The sequence below is a fragment of the Myotis davidii genome, unplaced genomic scaffold (assembly GCF_000327345.1).
Source record: "Myotis davidii unplaced genomic scaffold, ASM32734v1 scaffold46, whole genome shotgun sequence".
Classification (NCBI taxonomy): Eukaryota; Metazoa; Chordata; class Mammalia; order Chiroptera; family Vespertilionidae; genus Myotis; species Myotis davidii.
Genome location: NW_006383006.1, coordinates 7206442 through 7214522, shown reverse-complemented (window position 1 = coordinate 7214522; position 8081 = coordinate 7206442). Strand labels below are relative to the sequence as shown.

Sequence of the window (8081 nt, the reverse complement as noted above, 5' to 3'; positions counted from 1 at the left end):
GAGTAAATACTAAGTGTTCTTACCACGAAGAAGAATGGTAAGTATGTAATTGTTAGTTAACACTATGCTAATAAGTGGACAGCTAGAACAAGATTTACCATCTTTCTTCCTTCTTGCACAAATTTTTGTGCACCGGGCTTCTAGTCTATACTAATAATAGACTAGGGCCGTCACAACCAGACAGATGACCAGTCCAGGCAGGAGCTCTGCGCAGGTGCACTGGGCCCATCACCAGTCGTGGGGAAAGCGGAGTCCGGGTGGGAGTGGTCCAAGCACATGTGGCCGGGTAGCTTCCGGGGGCCCGGGCAGATGGATGGACCACGCTGGACAGCTCCAGTGGGCTGCGCAGAGGGCCGTAGAGGTACAGAGCTGTTAGGGCAGTGGCCTGCGGGGCCAGCGATGGTAGGGTACCATATAGGCCCCGGTCCTCAGGCGCCCCCCGGGGGAGCGTGGCCGTCCATAGTGGGAGAAAAAGCCCTTCTTTCTGGAAGAACGCAGATGGTTTAAACATGCATAGAGAAACTGTGGCAGTACCAACATGGCTATGTCAGTTCCCTAAGCCGCCTGTCAGTGTCCGACCGCAGGCTTCCCTATGTGGGCCAGGACGTGATCTTGGCAGCCAGACTCCCCCCGGTGTCACCTCGGTGTCACGACTTCACGACATCTCGCGCAAGTCGCCATCGCTGCTGGTCTGTGGGCCCCGGTGAGCCAGCACTGTGCGTGCTCTGGGCAGCGCTCTCTGTGTTTCCATTGAAAGGACACCATATGTGATGGGTGCTATTGATTCCTTAATGTTGAAATGGGGCAGCCTGAACTGGCTTACGACGCAATCTTTTCTCTGTATTTTACCGCACAGTCTTCTCAGGCTCAAGGAACCGGCAGCCACTGGTGCACCAGCTTGGCCATCCCACACAGCCAGATGCCACTAGGAAGCACAGAAATGCCAAAACCCCAACGGAACCCGTCGTGAAACAGACCCCTAGTATATTAGAACCGGGCCACTAGTATATTATAATATAAAGCTACTAGAAGCCTGGTGCACAACGTTCATGCACTTAGGGGAGAAGGATCTTCTCAGCCCAGTCCGACTGACACCATTGCCGCTGTGCTCACCAGCCGTCAGCCCGGCTTGTGGCTGAGTGGCCACTCCTCTGTGGGAGCGCACTGACTAGCAGGGGGCAACACCTGTGTTGAGTGTCTGTCCCCTGGTGGTCAGTGTGCATCATAGTGACCAGTCATTCTGCCATTCTGTCAATTTGCATATTACCCTTTTATTATATAGGATACTAGAGGCCTTGTGCAGGAAAATTTGTGCACTGGAGTGGGGCGGAGTCTCTCAGCCTGGCCTTCCCCCTCTCACAGTCTGGGAGCCCTCAAGGGATGTCCTACTGATGGATAGGCCCACTCCCCCTGGGGGAGCAGTCTGGCCTCCCTCTGCGGGAGGCGACCAGGCCAATCAGGGGAAGGCACCAGCCCCATCACCCCAACACTGCTGCTGCTGCTGCCGGTTGCTGTGGCTTTGTCTGAAGGACATCCGGCTGTCCAGTCTAATTAGCATATTGTGCTTTTATTATTATAGATATTATATAAGGTTATTATAATATTTTAACATAATGATACTATATATAATTATATATCTCATTATAATAATATATATATGACTTGAAGCCTTCCAAAACAGGCTACTCAGATTAGATAACTAGTAAATGGTAAACTTAGAACTGGAATCTTGATTTTTTTGTCTTTAAATTTAGTGTTTTTACTATTAACCATGTTGCCTCCTCCATAAAATTTTCTACCCTGTAAACATTTTAGCACTATTAATTCAGCAGATTAATAGCATTCAACAGATAAATGGTCTCTACTTGAAATGAGGTCTAGGGCAGGTGATGTGTGTGTGTGTGTGTGTGTGTGTTTGCCCTAAGTGTTTATTATGAATTTTAGACAAAGTGAGAAGTTAAAAAATAGTACATAGACCATCCATTTACTCTCTACCTGGATTCAATAATTATTAACAGTTTGACATATTTGCTTTCTTCCTTTTGAAAATATTCTTTTCAGGAATAATTTTCAGACCTCATGACACTTTGCCCTTAACTACTTCAGCCTAAGTCTCCTAAATATAAGGACACTCTCCCACACCCATATTTCACTGATAACTAACAATAATTCTATAGTAATATTTAATAGATAGCCAGTTCATAGTTATCTTTTTCCAGTTGTCCAGCTACTATTCAAATGTTCTGTAATTATCTTGTATAGCTCTTTTCTTTAGAACTAGTGTCCAGGCTAGACTCCCCACTGGCCTTGGTCATTAGGTCTCTTTAATTTCTTTTAACTTAGAACTGCCCTGACCTGCACAATACTTATTAGCCAACACAGCTATTAGACACTCAAAATGTCCAAACCGAGATATGCTTTAAAGTGCAAAATATACATCAAATTCTGAAGACTTAGCATGAAGTGAAAAATGCAAAATATCTCATTAGTATCATTGTAACATTGATTAAATGTTGAAATAAAATTTTGGCTATATTGAGTTAAATAAAATATATTGTAAAAATTCGTTTCATCTAGTTATTTTGATGTTTTTAAGTGTGATCACCAGAAGATTAAAAATGACATGTGTGGCTTGCACTGTATTTCTGTTGGGGAGAGCTGGTTCTAGAATGTGCCTCCTTCCTTTACCCCATGACATGAACTTAATGACATGTCTATGACTACTGCCCTTAGAATAAGGTAAGTATATTTTGGTGGGGAGAAAAAAGGCTAGGGAAAATCTGTAGAAAAGCCTGCTTCTTGGGATGCTTGCATAGATGCCCCAGTGGAAGGAACCTTGAAGAGTCTGCTAAAGGAAGTTGCGGTAAACACCTTGCTATGTCATGTGTGTGCTCCGTGTAGGCCAGTTGATTGACCTTTGCTCTATCTGCCTCCTTCACCTCGATTTGTATAGTGTCTGAGGATTCACTTTCATGTATATTTTGACTTTTCTTTTGTAGCTTAATGTTTATTCCCCTCCCCCCCCCAGTTTGTTTCCTTTTCTTCCTGTGCCTGCTCCCTCTAAATCCATTGTCTCAGTTCATTTTGGGGGAAGCCCGGTGTTCCTGAGTGCTGCTTCAGCCAAAAGTTCCTTCTCTCCAAAGTTCCTGGACATTGTTGCTCTGGATAAATCAGTGGGTGTTAGAGACATTCCAGACTAGAATTCTCTTTTTAAATATAATAACTTTTCATTTTTATTATAAAAGTTATATGTGTTGATTGTAGTGAAGATAAGAAATATAGATAAGTAAAGAAAACTTCTGACCCCCACCCCAATCATAATACAGTTGGATAGTCTGGCAGCTCCTGGTCTGACATTGGTTTCCTACCGCTGCTGTAACAATGACTCCTACTTTGGTGACTTAAAACAGTACTTATAACCTTCCTGTTCAGTAGGTAAGAAGTCCTACATAAGTCATATGGTGCTAAGTTCCTTCTGGAGGCTCCAGGAAGAATCAACTTGCTTAACCTTTCCCACTTCTAGAAGCTGCCAGGGCCCCTTGCTTGTGGTCCCTTCCTCCATCTCCAGAGCACAGTACTCCAATCCCTAGTTCATGGTCACATCTCCTGTTTTTTACTTTGTCCCTCTTGCCTCCTTTTATTAGGATCCTTGTGATTACACTGGACCTACCAAGTAATCTTCTCATCTCAAGATCCTTACTCTCCACCTGCAAAGTCTCTGTTGCCATGTAAATGAGCAGATTCACAGGTAAGGGATTAAGATTTGGACATTTTGGGGGTATCCATTATTCTGTCTATCACACCTTCCCAATCAAAAACACATTCCATCATCCATCTGTCTCCAATTTTGTACATGCAAATGTTTATTGTTATAACTTGAGGAATAGTGAGGAGTTTGTGTTCTTTAGTGTGGGGGGAAGAGGGAAAAGTAAAAGCAGAAAGGGAGAGTAGAAGGTTCTGTGATGTCTATTCTAGTTCTGGCTGAAGAAGTGAACTTGAGACCTGCTTGATAGATGGTGATGACAAGAAATGGATGGAACCTTTGCAGAAAGACTGTGTGGCTTTGGGCACATGAACTGCTGCTTGAGGATCAAGGGAAATGTGGTTCAGAATTACCTGCTCTTGCCAAGAACCCAGCAGACTTCTGATGTACCAGCAATGGAAGCATTGAAGCATCTAGATATGCCAATGTCACATGGACATGCTTATTCTTATGGTAGCAGTGGTAGATGTCATGCATGAGGGAGAGCTGGTAGGTGAGAGAAGGGACAGATAAATGCCACAGGTAAATTGTAGATGACCATGCATACAATGATGTCCCACTTAGAGGCTCCAAGATAGTCTCCTATGAAAGGAATGGCGATGTTAGAAGTGTGTACTTGTGTGTGTGTGTGTGTGTGTGTGTGTGTGTGTGTGTTCCACTTAGCAATAGAGTATGAGCACTTTTTTTCATGTAAGTTATTCTTTCTTTGATACATGGGACTTCCAGGTATTCTGTGTTTGGGGGTGTACCAATATGTGTTCAACTACTCCTTTCTTACTGGTGCTTCCAATTTTTCTCTATTTAAACTATGATATAAAGAACCTTCTTGAAACTTTCACAAATCCATAAATAGTTTTTGGGGATAGAACTTATATGAAAGTGGAATTACAGGATCTAAAGGGTATGGGAATCATTCTGTAGCTTTTGAAGTATGAAGTACAGTCACCTTATTTGTAAATGGGTAAAATGGAATTGGTGACTTTCAAGCTTTTTTCTCTGTTCTTACTAGCCAGTAGACTCTCCCAGCAAAACCCAGGAAGTAAATGAGTCAGAGGTGAGCTCACTCTGGTGGAGTGGTGCTGGGCTGGTCTCTTTCCGCCCCCTGTCCTCTCAGCTGCCAGGGGCTCTGAAGAACCTCCTGGTCTCTGGGGCACACAGTTTGCAGATGGTGGGGTGAGATGACCTCATGTTTCTTTCCAATGACATCTTTGTTATCAGGTGCGTTGACTGAACTGCTTGCTGGCTGTCTAGACAGCTCTGAGATCATATCTCTGGGTCCCCATCATGCCCTCCCTAAGTGGTCAGCAGGTACTTGTTAATCTTAGATAGCAGCCATTTCACAACAGGTCAGAAGCAGGGGGGATCCTGAAGGCCAAGTTGAAAGGGGAGAAACTGGGCTACACCCATCTGAGGGAGATGACTTGGGAGCCTGGATGTGACAGATGAATTGGGGGAATTCCGGTGATCCAGAACTTGGGGAATGTAGACAGGATATAATTTTAAATATACAGGCGACTTTAGGAACATAAAATATAACCTCCTCTTTTTGTACATGTGAAAAGGAACCAGAGAAGGTAAGTCTCACCAGAGTGTACACAGTAACTTAGTGGCATAATCAGGGTTCCTGAAAACTACACAAATGCTCTTTTGTCTTTACTGCATTTGAACCTTCTTCTCCTTTCCCCCTCTAAGGGGAAAAGGACGGAGGGAAGGAAAAAAACTAACATTTAAAACAGAAATTATGTGCCAGGAAATGATCTGAGCACCTTCCTTTTACTTTGTTCACCTGGTCAGGATGGGCATTATGCAGTCTTGAACATAAGATCTTCACCTCACAAGTTCAGTCCTGGATCCAGAGGCATCAGCAGTGAGTGATGGTGCTGCAATCTAAACTCACTCTCTGACTCCGGAGACCATCCTTCCCAACCTGATATATTGTATTAACCTAGAAAGGTACCTGTTATCTAAATGTCAGATTGCAGAGGGATTTGGCAAGTAATACTAAGACTAATAAGGTAAAAGATGATGAACAAGAACCTGATGACAGACAAGACTAAATAGAATATAAACACATTGATTAGATTCTAACACATTAATATTGGAAAACAACATGACCCGAAAACCTGCCCAGATCACATCCTTGGAGGTCCTCTCTTGGCATGAAAATTGGTGTTACAGGAAGTGGTGTGAGATATAAAGAGAAATCTCTTCCTCAAGCAGGTTCCTTTGGGAAATACCATCTAGTGTTCAACATTCTAACATCATCTGTGACTGGGACACCCAGGGCGCTCTTCATAAGAATGTGAAGTTTAGGTCCAAATCTCGAGTCATTTCAGAAGACTTGGTACCCAAACTGCAGGCATGGGGATGTAATCCTAAGGGGCTAGGTGAGATGAGGATAAGTGCAAAATTACCTTGAGTTTGAACTCTAGCACCACCTTTCATCCCACCCAAATCTACTAGAGATCTTGCCATGCTTTTGTGGGGGAAATTCCAAGTCTCCCATCAATATCAAACTTCTCTTGGAAGTTAACAATGCCATAGCTTGGGACTTACAGGCAGTAGTTATAAGAGAACATTAGGAAAATTTTAGAGTTTACCAATGTGATTTGGTTTCCCTTGCACAGAAGTTTTGTGACTCATGAAGTCCAACTCATGAGTCAATGGTTTTGTGGATAAAACAACCTTCAAAGTCTCTCCTTAAGTTGAATATGGCTGGAGTCCTGCCATGCCTCTACTTCTCCAGAGTGGATTCTAAGCCACATCCCTTCACCCAACTCACATAAGAGTAGATTTTTATTCTTGAAAACTACAAGCCGCTATACCAGTCTGGCATGCTCTTCACTGCCTCTTCAAAATCACTCCTCCTTCCAGGTCCAGCCCCCTGCTGCCCACTCAACACATGGGTTACTTCTTTCCTCTGTTATACCACTGATATTGTCACTAGCTGCTATATTATATTGGTCTCTAATTTTTCATGTACATGAATCCCATTGAACTCAAAATTTACACATTTCTTGAGATCAGGGAAGAGATGAGGTGAAGGGTTGGACTACCATTTCAGTGAAGAAAATGGTAGTCCTTTAGAAAATGGACCTTGAAGTCAGGCAGCCTGAGTTTAAATGCAGACACTGCCTTGATCAAGGTACTTAACTCACCTGTGTCCCAGTCCCCTTATCTGTAATGATGGTGCCTACCTCACAGGGCACTAATTGACTCAGAGAATTCATATAAAGAGCCATTAAAAAACTCACCTGCTATTATTATTTCCATATGCCAGGCACTGAGTGGGCGACTTTTCATCCACCATCTCATCTATTCATCACAAGAATTTGGTGGGCTGGCACAGTAAACACTGTCCATTGCCTGCACTCCAACCAGCTACTTCTTCCTCTTTGTCTGCAAAGTCCTGCTGCTGTTTAGGTGTTTGTCCTTCTATCATCCTATTCTTGGGGAATTGATTCTGGTCAGAGCCCAGGGTTAAGTGTGAAATCTTTTAAACCAATTATGGCATCCATCACCAGCAACTGGCCCAGGGGGTCATGTTACCTCATTTTAGCCAGTGAGGCATGAGGGCAAGCCCCGCTGCTTGGGGATGGGGGCTTGGGGAAGGCTCCTCTTTGATGAAAAAGAGGCAGGTAGGAAGAGACATCCCTCTTCTCTACTTTGGGTGTTGGACTGTCTGGATGTGTGCCTGAAATTTCTATAGCTGTAGAGACAGTCAACACAGAGAGGAGGCCAGAGCCAAGCGAAGCAGAGGCAGGCCTCCTGGCTGCTGGCACAGCTGGGCACCCCCTATAATGTGAGATGGGACTTCCCATGATTATTAAAGCTCTTGAGTCATGCCTTTTCTATAACTTGCACCCAAAGAAAGCATCCTAACTAACATTTTGCTTCCTACGTCCCAAGTGAGGAAACTGAACTTTAAAGGGATGTGCGTTATTTACTTCAACTCAGACAGCAAGTGGCCATTCAGAACAGTCTCATACATCCCCTGTGGCCTGAGCATGCAGGACATCATAGGACAAACACTTGCTTAATAAGTAAGCAGCATCTCAGGTGCTCATGATACTCACTGATCTGTGCTACCTCCAGGCAGTCCAGGAGTTGTGCTGCAAGGGCCCTGCAACATGACATGCTTCAGCAGTTTTAATGACTTCCCAACCCAGAGTGCAAGGCGAGTCTCACCAGTTCTCTTAAAAGGAAGAAGAGTGATTCTCTGAAGTGATTCTCATTTCTAGGGCAACACACTTCGCCCCATCATAGGTAACACCTGCTCTTTATTTAAATGACAGACTTTGGCAGTTACCACTTCTTA

At 43.9% G+C, this 8081-nt stretch overlaps 1 long non-coding RNA gene across 1 annotated transcript in view; it reads right to left on the bottom strand.

Moving 5' to 3' along the window:
• Window positions 1-7764, bottom strand: part of LOC107181539 — an 8491-nt gene extending 727 nt beyond the window's left edge. The window contains exons 1-2 of the long non-coding RNA XR_001512193.1: window positions 7753-7764; window positions 7018-7020 (exon numbers count right to left, since the gene is read on the bottom strand). This is a non-coding gene — a long non-coding RNA (uncharacterized LOC107181539). The remainder of the gene's footprint in view (window positions 1-7017; window positions 7021-7752) is intronic.
• Window positions 7765-8081: the final 317 nt, after the last annotated feature.